The 21,145-nt window shown below is 39.5% G+C and overlaps 1 protein-coding gene across 23 annotated transcripts in view; it reads right to left on the minus strand.

Moving 5' to 3' along the window:
- The window catches only part of LOC129770692 (protein tramtrack, beta isoform), a 618,642-nt gene that overhangs the window by 310,348 nt on the left and 287,149 nt on the right, over positions 1-21,145 (minus strand). The window contains exon 2 of one of the 23 annotated variants that reach the window (XM_055773779.1): positions 20,540-20,718. The exons of 21 other annotated variants lie outside the window; for them this stretch is intronic. The gene's annotated coding sequence lies outside the window, so the exon portion shown is untranslated. Of the gene's footprint in view, positions 1-20,539; positions 21,119-21,145 lie in introns of those variants that run through there. One more of the 23 variants, XM_055773810.1, reaches the window with a different exon arrangement.

The following is a 21,145-nucleotide window of genomic DNA, read 5'->3' on the forward strand; positions in this document are numbered from 1 at the left end:
TAGTTTTAAGTAGTATTAAGAATATATCGGTCTATAATTTAGATTGACGGCAATAAAATAAAATAAAAATTGTAGCATCAAAATGGTGCGCATCCCATCGATATGCGTTGATTTTTCACGAAGATACAGCATGTCAAAAATCACTTAAAGTATCCGACTTCGCGCACTGTTCCTCTAATTTTTTTTGTCGAATGTATATACATGAAAATGATTTGGTGTCTGTCCCTCAAGATTCAACTCAAAAACGGAGCAACGGATTTAAGAGTGAGTATCAGGTTTGATGCGTCAGTCAGTCTGCGTCAGGTTTATATGCCAAAAAGGTTATGAAAACCATTCGCAAAGATGGAAAATTGAAAGTAATTTTTTTAGCAAATTTGATGATTTAATTGGAACAGTCAGTATCAGGTTTGATGTTTGATTAGTCTGCGTCAGGTTTATATGTCAAAAAAGTTATGGAAACTATTCAGAAAGATGGAAAATCGAAAAATAATTTTTTAGCATATTTTGTACATCTATTTAAATAAAAATGATTTGGTGTCCGTTCCTCACGATTTAACTCGAGAAAATAATAGGAGTACCGGTAAATTCCTTGGTTTTTTTTTCAAAAATTAATGCTTTATTCTGCAAAAATGTTCACAAATTTGATATTCCAAATTATTGCCCATCGCAAGTCACAGCTTTTTCCCATCTTTCTGGCAATTCACGGATCCCTTTGCAGAAATAATCGGCCGGTTTGTCGGCTAACCACGAATCGATCCAATTTTTGATTTCATCAAAGAAGTGCTGATCAACTAAAGAGCTGAATGTGATGAGGTATATCAGCTTTAGTAAACAGAACATTGTAAGTTGTTATTCACCTATGACCACTTTGCCCCCAAACATGAAAATAATGTCTATGCTAATTAATCACTTAGATTAAACAAAATATAAGTTCACCTCTCCTAGAATATGTGAACAAACGTCTAAACTGATGATTTGTCCAACATATCAGATTGATTAAACTAAATTTCACTATAAATTCCTTAGATACCATGCGCACAGAACTACGGCCGAATGGCTATCTAGAGAGTAATTTCTGTTTTTATTTTTATTTTGACATGCGACAGCTCTACTGATGTACAGGGTGACTCTAAAGTCATTGAATTCTTCAAACATAAGATCACTATCAATACGGCATCTGAAGTCAATAGTTATACTTCCAAACAAGCAGGTGACCACTTTGCCCCCCCCTGACAAATTCCCCCCCCTCCTACTACCCCTAATCGGACGGAGCAATGTCTGGAGAATACGGCGGGTGGGATAGGATCTCCTATTTCAACGTTTCCAAGTATGTTTCGACCGGTTTCGCGACATGCGGCCGAGCATTGTCGTGCTTCAAAATAACTTCATCGTGTCTTTGCGTGTATTGTGCCCGTTTTTCCTTCAGGGCACGCATCAATTGTCATCGTTATAGGTCCCCCGTAATGGTTTCATTCCGTATTAGCAGCTGGTCCCACCAAATAGACAGCATAACCTTCTGGCCGTGAATTGTCCTCGCGGCCATCGATGTTGATGCATGGCCGGGGTATCCCTACGTTGCCCGACGTTTAGGATTGACGTAATGGACCCACTTTTCATCGCCAGTAACGATTCGATGCAAAAATCCGTTGGAGCAGTTGTTCGCACGTGAAAAAACGGCGTTCGACGTATCGTGGCTTCAATTCATACAGCACCCAATGTCCTATCTTTCGGATCATTCCCATTGCTTTTAAACGATCGGATATGGTTTTCTGAGCTACTCCAAGTGTATCTGCAAGTTTTTGTTGCGTTTGTGACGGATCTTGATCGAGTAAAAACTCCAATTCTTCATCTTCAAATTTTTTTTGGCGGTTCGGAACGTTCTTCGTCTTCAAAGTCAAAATTACTACTTTTAAACCGTGAAAACTATGTCTGACACGTTCGCTCAGTTGGAGCATGGTCACCATAAACTTCCACCAAAATGCGATGACTTTCCGCAGCTTTTTTCTTCATATTGAAGTAATGAAATAACACTCGCCGCAAAAAAAAATCCCGTTGGTAAGAAATTCGATATATTCGAACTATGTTGTTTACGCTTCAAATTTTCGACATATACTAAAAAGGACGCGCAATGACAGGATTCACTGGAATAATAATCAAGTTACGGCAGCTGTTGTAAAACCGAAGAAACTTACCGGTACACCTAATAGCAACGGAACAGTCAGTATTAAATTTAAAGCGTCTTAGTCTGCATCAGGTTTAAATGCCTAAAAAGAAATTATATACCGCGAGTATAGATCACGTACAGAAAATAATTTCTGTGGGGACTTGAGTGTTCGAAATTATTTAATTAAAAAACTATCAATTGTTGGTGGGACGAAGTTCGCCGGGTCAGCTAGTTATTAATATTTTAGAATGTATTGGAGTTAGTTTTAGTGGAATAATTTGGTGGCCCTGAAAAGAGCTGATAGTTTGTGTGGTTTCATAGTGGTTTCAGCAGAAGATGGTAACAATCCATTCTTGTCCACACGAGAACAATACGCAAGCTGGTTATACGTCAAAAATGTCCTTATGTCAAGGCCAACATTGTACCAACTAGGCTACGTGTCATAAATTTAGAACTCCTCGAGTTATTTTGAGTTTCCAGAGAAGCACAAGAGCTCGATTGAAATTATGTATGTAATGTAGCGTATCTTCCTTCATTAGACTGAAAATTTGAACTTTATTTGTTCGGGCGCGAAGCATTCGAAAAAACAAAAAAAGAGAACGCCAGTGCCTCATAACAAGAGATTCCATTCCATTCTTTGTTTTCAAGAGGCTTTAAACTTTCATAACTAGAGAACCTGATGAGATACTATCACTCCTTTACATAATTAACAGCATGAATAAAAAGTCATGGGTGATAATGATTTGGTTGCCCTGATAATCGTCGTTTTGTTTGGTTGTTGAGTATTGTTTGTAATCTCCACCAGTGTTTACATTCGAGTGATAATGACAGAAGGATGGTGATTAGTCGTTGAATGGTGCATATCACGATAGAAGATGCCGAAGTGGAATGAGGTATGATGAAAGCCGCCCTCTGTGGGCCTGAACGACATGGCTCCTGTGTTATGTATGGATGAAATGAAGAAAATCTAATACTGGTCCTGGTTTAACTGGTCTGCTATTTAACTGGGCGAACGTTAACTGGTCCTTGGACCAGTTAAAAAGCACAATTTCGTAAACAATCGACGCCATATTCAAATGGAAGATTTGCTGTGAGGGGCATTCGAATGTAATTTCAAATGTTATGAAAGTTGACATTATTTTCGCACGACAAAAACATTGATTAAACTACAGAAAAACAATTTTCTCAAATCATATGTCATACCTGTTGTCGCACTCAATGCGAAACTTCCATTGGAATCCTTTTATTTATCCAATTACAGGAACTAAGCGAATCAAACAATTCATTGAAGTTTCCCTCGATTTTATTTGACGTTTAACATGCCGGACCAGTTAAAACGCGAATGTCGATAAGTGGTCTTCTCTTTTCGCCCAGTTAGTGAATGTTTACTGTATAAGATAATTATCGTTATCGAACACAATTATCGATTTTTCTCACCAGAAAAAACATGTTACTTTATTATATAGAAAATATGTTTAAAATGGAAAAGGGAATTTTCTTCTATAATTTTTACTTTCTGAGTCTCTTTTCGACCCATTTTCATTTTCGCTTCAAACCCAACGGAACACGATACTAACAGAACCTAATACGATATGTAGAGCATATGGGAAATCACTTTTTCGAATATTCCTTTACTTTACTTATTTTTCTCGTCGCATGAACTTTCCTTGGGTGGAAATGAACACAACAAAACAGACAGCTTAAACCGGACGATCCGTTCTCGAGCGGGAACAAACACTGGTTTTTGTTAAAATTGAAATGTTTGTCAAATGTTTCACAATGCATGGTGGGTCATTGATAAGATTTTGTCCGAAGCAATCAACATTAAAGTTCCAAATTTGAATTTAGTTTGCTAGAGTTAATCGTATCACTCACCTCACCTGTAATACAAAAATGCCTCCGATTTGCATGTATTTGCAATGCCGATTTCTCCAAACACTTGGTTTTGAAATCTCTTTTTTATCCCATCTGTTTATTTTATTAGCCTCATTAAGCAAATCAGCTATGGAAGAGCCGAATGTATTCGTGTACATTTTTATCTAACGATAATTTTGTTGTATATTACACAGTAGCCATTTTTGGCGTCCATTGTTGTGTTATTAATAGTACCAATTACCGATGCAGCAGACCGTAATGTGAGCAGTAAGGGACTGGGATTAACGTCACATGATGATTGTTGCGTGGACGCAGTATCCAAATTAACACACAAAGATATTCAGTTGAGGGCCCTGAGTGATGAGCTCATGATCGTTCACTTAATAGCGGACACGCAACAAATTAGGATACGAAGACCCCTTTTTTTAAATCTCTGTTGGGAAACACATTTCGTTGGGAGCAAAAAGACCCCTTACTTTCATCTATTTGCACTGCCGATGTCTCCAGGTACTTTGGTTTTGATGTCTGTTTAATCATAAAATATATAATTTTATTCATTTTCACTGTAATGAATTGCTATGGAGTGTCCAAAAAGATTGATGTGAAACTCTCGTAAAAATCTATCTGAAAATGACTGAGCAACAATTGTGAGTGCAAGAGGAAGCTCTGTATCTTCAATATCGGCCAATCATAACGAGGTATTGCCGCATTGAAATTTTTCGATTGTTTGATAGTTAGTTTCATATAATTTATTATTTTATTCATTGTGATGAATTGTTATGGAGTGCTCAGATCGATTGATGCAAAAATCTCATGAATCCATCAGAAAATACTGAGCAATATTTGTAAGTACATTAGCTGTGTCGTCAATTTCGATCAATCAGAACTGGGTATTTCCGTTAGGATCAGGGATGAGATTATTCAATTGTTCGACAGTTAGTTTCATGACTTATATTATTTTATTCAATGTTAAAACTTGTTGTGGAGTGCCGAACTCGATTGACGCAAAAATGTAAACATGAAATGATTGAGCGTTTGAAATTGGACATTTTTCACGATGCGACGATTTTCGTTTTTTAATTTGTAGTATGTTCCCGAAAGGCGTAATCCTACTTAAAAACAAGTTTTTTAATTCGTAGGTCATCCTTAGTCCTCAATCAATTCAAACAACCTGTTTGACATGCTTTCAACCAAGCTACGACATGTATAAATTTTTAACTCGCTTCATGCAGAAGTAGCTGCTCGTTTGGGCTCCTTAAAACTTTTACAATGCCTATTAGCTGGATCTATTCTTTGTATTATCGCTCACCATAAATCCTCGACCAGGTTTTGAACTGGTAAATAAGCTGGAAAATCTAGGATCTGATGGCCCTGTTCAGTAAACCATGCAAAGGTCTTCCGACTTTCATGAACTGATGCGTTATGCTATTGGAATACTCATTCATCACGGTGGTTTCGATGCTAATATTTATGGCAGTAAAATATTCTGGAGTTCTTCCATGAACGCTTGTTCAAGCGGTTGAACAATCGTTCTTCGTGTTGATGCAAAAGTCATCTCAATTAACCCTTTATGAGAAAGTTTTCCACATACCATCGAACTTTCGCCTCATAAGTTGTGGATTTATAATGAACGTCGCTGCTAATCCCATTTGATTCGCTCTTTCAGGCGATCTTCTCTGATGAAAACAAATCAATCTGGATACTATTACTCGCAACATGGATGGCGGAAGTTCGCTTGTTCAAGGAGAACTTACTAATTGAAAGCTAATTGGCTAATTGAAAGAAATTGGCTAATTGAAATAGCTTTTCATCAACATAAAGGAACAGTCAGGGGTACAACGAATTACTTAAGCATCATTTCCTAGTTTTTTCACCTAAATCACCATGATAATTGGGTAATTTGGCATCAATTCATAAAATCCGAACGGTTACGGCATGGTTCAATGAGTAGAGGCTTCAGCTTCTTAACTATTCAGCAGATCAACACTCAATCGAGCACTGTTGAGAAGTTATAGTACTAAAGGAGGTTGCAGCTATAAAGCAGTATGAGAGTTTTGAGGAGCTTCAACGAACAGTATCTCCTGGAGCAACGAAATAAACACTATAACATTACGCAGCCTGGTCGAAGCAACCCCGAATAGGTTTGATTGAGAGCTAAAGATGACCTACGAATTAGAAACTGATTGTAATTCATGCTAAATTGATGTTAGTTTTTTTTATCGGAGTGTGAGTTTTCCATCTGTTCCTAGTGTGATGAAACACTAGCGTTTTTGGTTTTTGAATGTATCGCGCCTGATGTTTTGTGTCTTCGTGTGCACGAACACTTAAAACATTTTAATGATTTGTCAATGTTAAAACGTTAGAAAAATCAACATTTTCATCATGGTGAAGTACACGAACGAGCAACGCTTAATACTTATGGAAAATTACTACCGAAATTCGGAGTCGGTGGTTGCAACTTTATGAGTACTTACTCCAATTGGCTGCCATAGGCTGTGCATGATTTGGTGACCAAATTTGAGTCTACATTTACGCTATTGGATGTACCCGTGTCAACCAGAAAATATCGCAGCCGCTAGTGAATTCATCCGAAATGACCAAGTTCAGTCAATTTCACGGCGTTCTCGAGAATTGGGCATCTCTCAAACCTCATTGTGGCGTATTTTGCGAAAAGATCTTGGGCAATATACTTAAAAATTAAGTTGAACTAAGAACTAAAGCAACTTCACATGTGGTTTCAATAAAACGGTACCACATGCCACACAGCGCAAGTTACAATGGATTTATTGAAAAGTAAGTTTGACGAAAGTGTTATTTTGAGAAATGGACTTGTCGAACGAGGCGTTCATGCGATGTGACGCCATTGGAAAGGGCTCGTGGTGGTCATATGACCGAAATCGTATTCCGTTCTTAAAATGTAAGAGTTAACCAGAATTAATTTGAACGCAATGTCTCAATAAAAAAAAAAATTGTGTTTCATGAACAAAAGTTGGCAAGCTCTCAATGAAATACTCAACCGAGCTCTGGAAACTTAAAAAAACGAGTGGTTATAACGTTATGACATAATGTTACAATCAACTTCAAGGATTGTTGTTACGGCATGAAGAATTTTAAAAAAAATGTAAGAAAATAGGAAAATTCAAAAAAAAATATTTTCCATAGGATAATTTGTTAAATCAATGCTATAAAACACCTTTCATATTTCACTTGACTTGACTTGACGGCGCCAACAGTTTCCGTTTCCGTTTGGGCCTGTGTTCTTTTGCTACCTTGCTTTCACTCTGACACGGTTTTCGGCTTCAACACTTTTTTGCCTAGACCTAGACCTTTTTTTTAGAGACCCCATTTCCGGTCTTTTAAAATCGTTTTCAATGAACCCGAAGCCACCATCTTCGTTTCCAAAATGGCATCGGAATACGATATGCGATTTCCGCTGTGAAAGCCTTTTATCCCATACCCATATCGTAGGGTATAGGTAGGAAGGGTAGGTAGGGTATTTCACTGTATATAATCAAAGCCTGTATATAATTGAGGCAATTTTATTTTTTATTTTTATACATATATTTTTCGTTTCCTTGAATATCAAAGGAGAATTTAATGTTTGATGTCATAAAATAGCTTTTTCAGATAAAAATCCAATTTTTTTGAGGTGGTAATAAAGGATCATATTTGATGAAAAAAAAAGTCCTTCCTACGTATATGTTCGAATTTCAACAATGACAGAGTTATTGCACTTTTTATCTGTTTTGGTATCTGTCTCAAACTGACTCTAATTAAAAAAATACGCTCTTGCTTCCATTTGAAAGATAAAACAAATTAATACAGAATACATTTGTGGAACTTCCAAATTAGTGGATGTAAGTAACATTTTAGAGCTTAAGCTTGGGTAGACTGTACAATTCGTAGTTGCACTCCGTGATCGACTTGAACCAGCGAAATTGCACAAAGAACACACTGAATGACGCTTGGGAGTAGCAAATCATTCTCATTGTGCAAGTTTCGGTGATTCGAATAATGACGCCGGCCACGTCCTTACAGTCACCAGGGGAAGGGAAGGAATGTTAGTATGATATTCGCCGCCCTAAGGCTAGAAGGGTCCTCTCTTTAGCGTGGATCCCTAGCGTTCATCAAGGAAGGGATATTTGTCAGTGGGAAGAGGTAAGAATCAGGATTCACTGAGGTGATTAAAAGGTGTGTCACATCAAATTGCATCACGGAAAAAACGCTGTAGAAATTTAATTTTTAGGAATTATATCTTCAGCTTTCGCTTATAATCAGATAAGAGTGTATAGATCACGTTGGCCATGCTTTACTGTAACTTTTTCGTAAATTTGGAAAAATGTCGTCGAAGCGTCGTGAATTAATCCTGCGCACTCATTTCGAGAATCCGGAATTGTCACATCGGGACATGGGTAAGATGCTGGGAATCGTCCAATCCACGGTCAGCAGAGTACTAAAACGATACTTCGAGAACCTAACCATCGACCGGAAGGTGTAGAACGGCAAAAATGGATGCTCCGTCAGTGAAAAAGATCACAAGCGCGTAGTTAAGCAGTTTAGACGTGATCCGAGAAGTTCGGTCCGGGATGTCGCCAATAAGCTGAATTTGTCGAGTTCATTCGTCCAGCGGACCAAGCGGCCCTCCCGGCCCCTGCGTACATACAAGGTTCAGAAGGTTCCTAACCGCGACGAAAGGCAAAACATGGTGGGGAAGACGCGAGCCCGGAAGCTGTACACCGAAATGCTGAAGAAGCCGCATTGCCTGGTAATGGACGACGAAACCTACGTCAAAGCGGACTTTCATCAGCTGCCGGGCCTGTTGTTCTTCTCCGCAGAGGACAAATTCAGCGTTCCGGAGGAGATTCGCAAGCAGAAACTATCCAAGTTTGCCAAAAAGTACATGGTGTGGCAAGCGATCTGCTCTTGCGGAAAGCGGAGCGCCCCCTTCGTGATGACCGGCACGGTAAACGGGCAGGTTTACCTTAAGGAGTGCCTACAGAAGCGCTTACTACCACTATTGAAGCAGCACGAGGGCCCGACCATCTTCTGGCTGGATCTCGCTTCGTGCCACTATTCAAAGGACGTGTTGAAGTAGTACGAAGCCAACGGGGTCACCTTCGTGCCAAAGGAAATGAACCCGCCCAACGCGCCGGAGCTTCGCCCAATAGAGAAATATTGGGCGATTATGAAGCAGGCCCTCCGGAAGAACCCGAAAGTTGTCAAACCGGAGGCGGACTTCAAGAGAAAATGGATTTCTGTTAAAAAAAAACTACAACCTGACGTTGTACAAAACCTTATGGACGGGGTAAAGAGGAAGGTGCGAGCATACGGGCTTGGGCTCGAAGTATGAATAAAAAGAAAATGCCAAAAGTTGTTTAATAGTTTTTATTTTACTGTCTAAAATTTTCAAAAGGATCGGTCTACTGGGCGATGATGAGGGCTGATGAGGAATACCTGTAAAGTTGATCAAATCGGCTATATATTTCATTATTTTATTCGCATTTTCAATTAAATCCAATTGCGAAGGCCCGAAACACGTATAACTTTTTAACACGGTTATAATTATTACTTTCCAGATCGTTTCTTCACAATTTAGTCAAAAAACGTGTTCAACTTAATCTGATTCACCAAGTGTTGTACGACACTAAAAGCACACCTGCGATGAATTTTAAATCACTTTAGTTGCTGCCAGCAGCTGTAACATTTCCTCTCAATTTCCACTCACATTAACTCATATGTGCTTCTGCAACTTCCGCGTATATTGAGTACACTCACTGATAATATTTGTATGGCGAAAATAAAACACTATGAGAATTATCGCTGATATATATAAAAAAAAATTGAATCCATGCAATCATACAATTTGAATACTTTTCGTTTAACGCTCAAACCCCTCGAGTAACTTCTTTTCACAAAATTTCGCACGGAAATCACAAACCGAAAATCAACTAACAACGCACTCAAAATACACAGAATAGAGTAGAAAAACGATACTACATCGAGTGCTAACTATGCAGTTTGTAGTTCAGGATTTAAGTAACATTTTAGAAGTAAAAAACTTTAAAGTTGGTGGTTTTTAAGGGGTTATTCTTAATATCATACAAAAAAAAATAAACTTAAATGTTTCTATCAATCAAATAAAAGCTCTTTAATCGTTCTACAATTCGTTCTTTGGCACCCAACCTCTATCTTTTTTAAATAATTTAATTTTTTTTTTATAAATCATGATTTTTACTTCACTGTACTCGTAAAAGTCAATGAACTTTCACTTTAACTTTGACACATTTCATTTTTGTTTGAAATAAGTCATGTTTGAAAAATAAAAAAAAAAATGAAGTGTTGCCAAAACATCTGCTCAAAATTTATTTTGGGTGTAGATACATCAATTCATCCGAACTCTTCTGTATCGCTGGAAACTCAAAAAAAAAAAAAAGATTGGTTTATAGTTATGAGACATAGTGTATTGGGGTTTTAAAAATTGACTCCTCCCAAATTCGTTGGTAATGTTATTAGCATCATTTGAATTACTCTGGAACAAGAAAAGTAGCGAACGAACATACATAAATGCTCTTAGCTCATAATTGTTGTGACCTGACACAACACACAGGTTCCAGAAGCTTTGAAGCCGAGCAAACTTTATAAAACAAAGAAACCCCCTTTTTCCGGAAGGGCCATCCCTCGCTAACAAACGCATTCTGACGCACGCTGCGCTCCGGGAAATCCTTCCATCAAACATGCAACATTTTTAGCCGCCCAGCGGCAGCCGGATTAAAAATTCAAAAGTTCAGCCGTTCATCCACGTTGTTGGACATTATTTAATACATTGAGCCATTTTTCAGGGCAGTTGTGGCGGCGGCGGCAGCATAAAAATCGATACACAATCGCGTTCACTTAGCGCGCTGGTGGATTCAGCCAAACATCGAAACAATTGGCCAACGTTTCCTCCACCTTCGCCGCCGCCGCCGTTACCGCCACCTTTTCCACCGAGACCTGATTGGCCGCGGGTTGGGCCAGGGGAACGGGAATGAGCACGCAATCTGCCGCTAGTCCTATTTCGTTGTGACGTGGTGCCGGGTAGGGTTTCTACGGGGCGGAAATGTGATTGCATGCGAACTAAAGTGAATGGGGCAACAGAAAAAAAGTGAATGGTGTGGGCGGTAGTGTTTCTGTTGTACCCCGTTTCGGAGGGAGGGAAGCGACCGGTGGAGACGGTTCATTCATGGAGTATGGTGGCTGGTCTTCAATTCAATTCAATTGATTGATTTCATGGTTGCGTTTGTCAGCCATGATCTCACGCTGCTGGCTGCGGTGCAGCCGGACGAATTTTGACAATTTTCTAAACACAAAACGTTGACAAAAATCAAATTTTTAACGTACCCTTTCCTGTTGTCAACCGATGCCAAATCGATGCAATCGGGGCGAGAATATGCGTTACGAGACGTTGGCGCCACCAAGGTGGATCACGATCTCTGCATAATAGATAATCCCGCCCCACTTCATTAGCAGGGTACTCCTGGGGAGCTCGTATCGATGAATCTTCGGCCCGAGTGGATTTATGTGACGCACTTAGCTAGAACTCGAGCGACACACAAGATACCACCCACTCATACACTCCGTATGCTAATTTAGCGCGCGGAAACATGTGGATCAGAACGATGGTAGCGGCGGCGAGAGGTAAAACGGAAGACGCGCGTGACATGCACTTTGAAGCTGCATTTATGATGAGCCTCTTATGTGAGTGTTTCTTCGCTCAGGTCGACCCTTCTTCCACCCCTAACAAGCCAAACCGCGCGTGTACGACAGTTTTGTTTTGTGTGAGTGTGTGTGGGAAAATTAAATGCACCAGAAGCTGGCATCATGGGAAGAATGAAAGTTCTGCTCTGCCAGCAACTTTTGTGGAGAAGATTTTGCAACCGTTGCCAAGTTTTACGGTTTTGGTGCGTATTTCAACGATCGATAATCGGAGCAGTGGGTCAATTCGATAATCTCCCGTCCCTACCGTCGCAATCGCCGCTACGAAACCACCGCTCCACGACAAGTTGTTGTTTCGAACTCACAGTTCCATAACTCATCCGCACACCTCATGCCACCAAAGCCATCAATCAGCAATTCCTACAGCCTCACGCAAAATGACTGTGATTATCATTCAATTAGAACCGATCGCCACAAAAAGCACACGCTGCATATCCGCGTGTGAATTCCCACCACCCAGTTCTCCCCCAACCCCATCCCAACCCAGCCACCTTCCTGTGGCTAGAGGGGTGGGCAATTGCCAGAGGGCATTTGCTTGCGATGTAATGAACACCATTTGTACCGGTCGCACTCGGTGGCGGCGTAGCTCACACCATCGATCAATAATTATTGCCATTGCGACGGAACGAGTGCTCTGTCGCTTCCAGCGGTCGGTCGGCCAATTGGCGAAGGTTGTGGGGGGCAACCAGGCGGAGCGAGGGAACACAGGCTAGCTGGCTGACTGACGCATATTTTACATCGAATTTACATAAGTGAAGCGCATCAAACCAGTTGGACAAGCCCGTAGTAAGTGCTTTATGCGTTCACGAGTGTCCTTTTGACGGCTGGCTCTCTCGTGTGTGAGAGATGGAAGGATCGGGTGTCAATATAAAATAGTTTTTTTTTTCCTTTCAATGACTTTCCTCTCGTCAAAGAGTAACGAGCCAGTCGGAATGTCACTTTTGACAGATGTCATTGTGGCAGCGGTGCAATCGCGAAAGGAAAAACACATTCGACTCCGATCAGTTGTCTTGGATGACAATTGATCGGATGGAATGTATGTGTGTGATTGTGTGTCAGAATCATGCCATCGGCGAGATGGATATTCAGATGGTGGAATAAAATATTCAGCGGCTCGTTTGTGCGCTCATCAAGGCTCGATTATAAGTCTAAATGGAGATTATATATGTTTAATTAGAAGCTGCGAGGCGCGGATTGTTACCCAACTCATCATTTCATGCAATTATTCCTTATCTGCACATGGGACGACGTAACAATAGATTTTCAATTAGCGGCAGGTAAATTAAGGTTGTGAAGTAATATCACGGCAGAAACATGTACCTATTCGGTTATAGCAAGGTAACCAAAATATATATATGAAAAGCAAAATACATCTTTTTTAATTTTATTTTATTTTTCAATTTTGAGAAAAATTGAATCGAATTTAAAAAAAATTGGATTGAATTGAATTGAAAAATTTAAAAAAAAAACCGTTGTTTTCCGATCGATTTTTATTTACCGTGAATACGTGCATTCTTTCCGGATTGAAAGTGCGTGTTTCAAGCCGGATGTGAATGGAGTATTTTCCAGTGGCAAAAGCTGTACTTTCTGTTGTTATTGCCTTCACCGCCAACATACAACCTATTCGGTTCGGATTTTCTATTGCCGTTCTGCGAAGAGTGCTGCATAGTATAAATTGTGGATTATTTCTTTGGGGAAAATATTCTTGAGAGCGTTGGAGATGTAATTTAATTACAACTAAAAAAAACTAGTTAAATGTTCAATTGGTTCAGTATTTCAGAGCCGTTCTTTCATTCATTTCATTTTCAAAACATCCAGTTCATTCAGTTCATTCAGTTTATTCAGTTCATTCAGTTCATTCAGTTCATTCAGTTCATTCAGTTCATTCAGTGCATTCAGTGCATTCAGTTCATTCAGTTCATTCAGTTCATTCAGTTCGCAACTTTCGTAATCCTACGACAGAAATGCGGTCATACGCTGGACACAATCCCCTGTAAATGTTCCTAAACTTCGAGAACTCAGTTTTCGGAATGACATTCAATTCCTTTTGTGATTTCGATTTGTAAGATCTTTACAACGTCATCTTTTAATAGTTCTTTCCAGTTTTGGGAATGATACGAAATCACAAAAGACCAGGTTAGACGATAACAGTGAATGGAAATATGCAATGTTGAATAGTTTCAGAGTATTTTACAGCTCGCGTCGTATTAAATTTGGACATATGTGTCATTCAGCTTGGGATTATTTCCACGTGAATGAGCAGTGATACATAACTTGTAAGATTATGAAAAATAAACAAGATTTAATCGTCCGAAATTGGGATTTCCAAAAAAAAAGTTCGTTGATGCCAAATGTCTTAAAATTGTATGAAACGTCTAAATTTTTTGTTATCTAAAAAAATGTTTTGACAAAAATTGACTTCTCAGACGGAAAATCGATCAAGTGCCAAAAAATAATCACCGGCTCCGGCGAATTCAAAATGAAGTCCGGAAAATGATCGACAATCTGTGGAACATTCTTACATCCCAGCCGGCCATGGTTCAATCCCTGTTTGGTGTGGTTCGGAAATTTAGACGTAGGACTACGTCTTTGATTTCTATATAGGGGGTCACTCTACGAAAAATGTAACAAAAACATGAGAGATTTGAAAAGCATACAACGAAAAATCGTTATTGCGATATATTATATATGTAACATTAGATAGGAAATTTATTCAGCAGTTTTTTTGATTTTATTACAAACAGTGAAGATAGTAAAACAAGTAAACAATTTAGCGAATAAAGTAGGCATTTTTTCAGAAGTCCTATCTAATCTAACGATATCAATATCAGGACATGAATAGCTGTGAAGCCACCTATGCATATTGGGTTCCAGCTAACATGTGATGTTTAAAAACGGTTCAAAGAACTTAGTTCAACGGCTAGAGACTTAACCGTTCATCAAAGTGAACTGTTTTGCCCATCTCTACTCAATGGTCTAGTTTCCTTTGCGACGCTCTATTCTCCCCAAAGTTTAGTTTTGTAATGTTTCGAATATCTTATCAAAAAAACCAAAAATACTGAAATACTAAAATTTAGCCAGCTACACTTCCCCAAAATCCCTTAAAATAAACAGCACCCAGAAACCACAAAAATCACAAGGCGACACTGACTGTTATAACATATCTAATATGCATAACTTGTCGATTTTATTATTGCGAGTCTTATCAAGCAATGTTTTAGACAAAGATAATATCCACGAGGCAAACTTGCTATTTAAACTTAAGTTTGAGAATGCACTGTTAAAGATGAATTCAGCTAATCCAGCTTAATTAAAAAAAACTATAGAAAAAAGGCGACCCAACGATTAATATTTCTGTAGGGACGGTTTTATCAATAAGGAATTTTATGTAGATTTATGAACATCGATAAAAGAAAACCAGTGTTTCGTCTTGATGTTGGAATATCTATTCGGTATAAAACTCTTTAAAACTCTTAAAAAAGGTGCAGAAAACATTTTTTCTGCCAAAGATGAGATCATTTCGACCAACTCTAGTTTAGGTCTGTCTGAAATTGATCAATGGAATACTGATCCGTCGTCAAATTCCAGAATATCTGAAAGAGCTGCTTACACGTGGAAATGTGTGTGATAAAAAAAACCTATATAGGTGAATTAGCGATGAGTAGTACACTCTGTCCAACTTCTAGAAGACTAGGTGATCTTGCTGCTTTGTGCTATTATAAACGAGCAATGCTTCAACTTACATTCTAGTGTATTAGTATTGGCTACCATACATTGCATTCATATATGTGTGTGTAAAAGCGCTGAGCGTAAATGCATGTTTTTGTATTTTTCAAGTGTCAAGTTTCTATAAGACCAGTTATATTTTCGCATATGCAAATAAAACAATATTTCAATTTAAATGTTACTCGGGTGACAATTCGTAGAATGGTAAAAAATGGTAATGGTAAGCTTAAAAGGCTCAAGCTCTTCATCTCACACCATCTCACATCGGAAGACGTCTGAGTTTTGCCAAAGCTCACTAGAACCGACAATGGGACATGGTATGTTGCGACAAAGATTTTTTCCAAAAGAATACATTTTGTATATATATCATAACGAAAAGTTCTTCAATGTATAGGTTATCTCCATTGACGAAAAAAAGTTCTATTTGGATGGTCCAGATGGTTTCAACGGGTACAGGCGTGATTTACGGAAGAAGGAACAGTATTTTTCAATCACGAATTTTGATGGAGGCTCGTGCATGGTTTGGGCGGGATTCTGTGCAACCGGAAAGCTCAAGATAGCTTTAGCATCATTCAAGGATTACATACATGTTCTGGAATCCTCTCTTCCACTGTTTTTGCGTGGATATCGTCACAAAAAATCACACTCAAGCAAAACAATGCTACTATTCATATCAGCAAGGAAACTAAATCTTAGGGGGATCATTGTACGCAGAATCCACACTAGAGGAAAACAGTACACCACGATTGAAGAGCTCAAGGTCGCAATTTCGGAAACATGAAAAAATATCGAGAATGTATCTTGTTGAAATTCTAACTGTTTGTGTTGCAACGAAATAGAATCAGGGTGCTCTTATAGAAGTTGGACAGAGTGTATATGAAAATGGACTGAAATGAAACAAGAAAGCAGGTAACTGCCATTCTTGAAGGCGATGGCACACACACATATACACGCCCATAGGGTTTGCGCGACGCGAAATTGATTTTGAAAGCGACATGCCACACAACGCGTTTCGATTTGAAAGGAGAAAACAGCACAGCGCTGATGTATGTATGAAAGCGATATTCCATTCGTGACAGATGCTCGATGAAATGTTACATCGCATCGGTTATGTCGTCATACCGTCTGGTGGAGAGTGGTTATGTATTTTGCATCACACTCACACTTTATTGTTGTTTTCATACGTGTCGTAATTCAAGGTTCTTTAAAAAACTTTAAGAAATGCTATAATTATTGTATCTTCTTCTTAAATGGCACTAACGTTCCTAGAGGAACTTCGCCGTCTTAACGTAGTTTTATTTGCATCATTTTCAGTAGAACTTAGTTGAGATTTCTTTGCCAAATAACGCACCATGAATGCATGGCAAGCTCTAGAATACGCGTGACCACAGTGCAAGATGGAGGAAATTTCTTTGACGAAAAATTCCCCGAACCCCGAACACCCGGCATGATGCATGATTGGGTTCGATACCCGTTCTGGCCGGAGGATTTTTCGTCAAAGAAATTTCCTTCGACTTGCACTGTGATGACGTGTATTCAAGAGCTTGCCCCTCGGAATACTTTCAAGGCGTGTTATTTGGCTTAGGAAATCTCAACTAAGTATTAATAAATGACGCTTGCTAATGCATACGGTGAGACGGCAAAAGTTCCACAGGGAACGTTAACGCCATTCATGAAGAAGAAGAAGGTCGTTTGTCTGTTCTCAACCACCACAGCAAGGAATCATACTTAAGTACATTATCAAAAAACAAAAGATTATTAGCGTGGAAAGATCAGGGGATTACTTTCAAGGAAAATCCCGACCGCAAAGGGTTAAAACATATTGTGATATAAAAATAAAAAAAAATTAAATTTAAAAACTTCATAACTAACGACTTCGTAGAAGATACGTTTATTCCACTACCACATATTAGATGTTACGAGAGAGTTTGTTTTGGTTTTCTAATCGGTCTGTTCAAAGCTAGAGGAGAATAAACTGAAGAATAAGCTGAAAGCCTCTATAACACAAAGAAAAACCAAAAAGGTTGGTTCAAATAAAAAAAAAAAAGGTTCCAGAGAACTTCCCGAAAGGTTTCACCATTTATTTTGGTCACATTATTTTCGAAAAATCGTTTGCTCGAACACGTATTTTGAGTATTTATCATTGTTGCGGTCAGTACTGAACCTACTTGACATTTACACCGACCGAAAAAATCTATTTGTTGACAGTAAGTCATCTGTTCCTGATTATGTCTTGGATTGGGTATGAATATCACCCTTATTCGTTGTTTTCATTCGAATCACATTGGTTCCATTCGAACTTGCAAACGTTCGAATGAATCGTCTAATTCCAGTTTTCGTTCGAAATGTGAAATTGCGAAAAATAAATGTTGACATCGTTTTGGCAATTCGATTATCCAAAATATGCACTGCTCTATGTTTCGAATTGTTCAGATGAGTTGGAGGGGTTTTGATTACATATCACATATTTTGGAAAATCGATTTGTTAAACCGATGTCATCAATTATATTTTCCGCTATCTCGCATTTCTTGAGCTTGAGCTTGGGTAGACTGTACAATTCGTAGTTGCTCTCCGTGATTGACCTGAACCAACCAAATTGCACAAAGAACACACAGAATGACGCTTGGGACTAGCAAATCATTCTCGTTGTGCAATTTTCGGTGATTCGAGCTTTAAATGGTCAATAACGACGCCGGCCACGTCCTTACAGTCACCAGGGGAAGGGAAGGAATGTTAGTATGATATTCGCCGCCCGAAGGCCAGAAGGGTCGCCTCTATAGCGTGGTTCCCTAGCGTTTATCATGGAAGGGATAGTTGTTAGTGGGAATGGTTAAGAAAAATCAGGATTCACTGCGGTAAGTGGTGTGATTATGTAAACGCGAACTATTGACTACTTGACGAAACAAAAACTTCATGTGTCACAACGCGTAGCAGAGATTATCTTTAGGTTACCTGAGAAGGAAAGTCTAAACAATTTATTGGACCAGCTATTGTTATTTGATTATTTAACGCATCTTTTTAGTCGAAATTTCATCGCAGAAAAATAACTTTGGGAAACCTGAGAAGGTAACCGAGACAACTCCTCCAAGGCCAATCGACTCGGCGATATGTTTCGCTGTTCATCACGCCTACTTCGGGCCTGATCACGAACATCATCCCACGGCGAAAACGAGATGAAGTGTATGAAACCTTGCATACAAATCATCTCGCTCTCACCGTGAAGTGACGCTCGTAATCAGGCTCTCTGTATCGCAACTTTAATTTTGTTATTTTTGGAAAACCTGAGAAGGTCACCGAAAAAAAAACTCTCTAGAAACAATCGAGCCCTCCCGGTCACCCCATCAGACCCCTTGCAATGACATCACTCGCCGTCACGATTAGGAATCTAATCGCGACGGCGGAGGGCCTTCTGCGGGAAACCCGAGATTGCAACCGAGAGAACCTCTGTAACCAATCGACCCACCATATATTCCGTTATATTGAACCATATGATTTGTGATTTGAAACTTAATAAAGGGTTGAAGAATTAATTAATTATTAAATCGAAGAATTACATAAGGCAAAAGTCTGAATTATATAAGTCTTGATCCTAACATCCAAAAACTGAAATCACTCGCAACACACAGTAAGCATCAACCCTACACTACTTTGCACGAATAACACAGGGCCTGATCAATATGCAAACATATTCAATTTTATACTACGCGTTTGTTTTGCCGTTGCTAACCAGTACCTGATTATGATATCTGAAATGAAATACGATGTTCGAAATACGACATTCAATATCTGATTTCCAGAATTCAAAGTTATGAATTCTTGAATGATACAAATGAACTGATGAATTAATGAAACTACTTCACATGTTACCTGTAGATGTGTGAAAAAAAAAAATGCAAATTCAATATGTATGTGTATGAGAGAGGGGTGCTATCGTTAGATAGAAAACTTATCTGCTATCCTAGGTCTTCACATGTGAGCGATTCCTTTTGTGGTCATTTTCCGCTATCTCGCATTTCGAACGAAAACTGCAATTAGACGATTCGTTCGAACGAAAAATTTTACATTAAACTGTCCTATTGCTCGATTTGTTTCAGAAATTGAAATTGAACATCAAATTTTGACGCTCGAAAAAAGTTTCTTCGAACGGATTCGAGTCATTCGAACGAAAATCAGATACGGTCGTGGACAAAAATAAGGCTGTATGTCTTTCAGAATCAACCAGTTGTCAATAATGTTTGTTCTAATCGCTTTGGATTTAATGTGATAGGAAATATTAAAATTTAAAAAAGATATGGTATGGGTATGAATTTATCTAGCAGAGAATTGTTGTCGAAACTCTGATATAACAGTTCAACAGATATCCTGTTCCACGGTGGAAAGTCAACCCGTTTGCCACCATGGTGCATCCATGTAAAACAACGCAATCGGGAAGAATTGTTCGCGGACAAATTGCGGACATGTCCGTGTAGTTCTAATGCAATCCGGATTCCATCTAAAACTTCACCAAACCTCACTCCTCATTCCTTTCTCCGAGTAAACGAAGAACAGAATTAGCACGACACGTCGGTGATTATTGTGTTCAATTAAATCCCCCTCCTAATCTACGGCTGATTGGAATCCGCGCCCGGGAAAAGGGGAGTCGACCTACCCAATCAGGAACTAGATTTTCTACTCTCTCTCTTTCTCTCTCTCCGGAATCTCGGAACCCGCGGTTCCTCCCTCACGCGGTCTCCTCGGCAGCGATTGATAGTGACATGCATACTATCGCGGCGCGGTGTTTCGAGTCCTACGAAAAATAGAAAGGAAGCTGTGGCTGAGGGGGGATGTGCATTCGCAACCGTATGTGTCGAACGCGCGTGAGATATTAATTTCAGATAAACCGCGCGGTTCGCATTCGACGAAGTGAATTAAAATTGAGCGAAATCGATTATCTGTAATCCGGCGTCGGCTGTTGCTGCTGTAGCCGCCCGCCAATGTGATAGCAGGCGTCCGGGTACAATACTTGCCGCTGTTCAATTTACCTTTTCGCTGCGATGGCGGGGTTGGGAGGGGATGGTGATGGCGCGTTGGTGGCTCGGTTTCGGAAGCGTCGTCAAAAGTGCAAAAACTGTCGGAATATCCGGATCCAGTCCGGATCGGAGTCCTAGTGCGGACCCTGCGGCCGCTCGTTGGGGAAGACAACAATCTCCCCGTGTGACGCCTTCGCAGTGTTCCGCGTTGGAGTTGCGCGTTCGAGAGAGTGTGGGAGGTTTAATTAAAAGTGAAACGGATAAGAAACGGAGAATAAATACGGTATCGCAGCAAACTTCAATTATTAATGCACCACTTTAATTCCATACTGGTTTTTCGCGAACACGCCCGACATCGTTTCGATTGACTTTAGCACGCGGTTTCCGACCAGATTGCGAAGGGGTGGGGAGGACTTCATAGGTGAAGGTGGATGAAGCGGCGAGTTTTAACGAGAAATTGAAGTATTGCCGCTTACTGCGGTTGCGGTCACTATCCACCTTGTCACAGTTATTAATTTTTCAGCTCGGACATTAGTTGGGCTTTCCCGGAAAAACGGGCACTTAGTAGTGCACACGCACTTGCACTAATCCTACACGTGGTCAACGCGAGATGTGTCA

Source organism: Toxorhynchites rutilus, chromosome 1 (assembly GCF_029784135.1).
Source record: "Toxorhynchites rutilus septentrionalis strain SRP chromosome 1, ASM2978413v1, whole genome shotgun sequence".
In the NCBI taxonomy this organism is placed as follows: domain Eukaryota; kingdom Metazoa; phylum Arthropoda; class Insecta; order Diptera; family Culicidae; genus Toxorhynchites; species Toxorhynchites rutilus.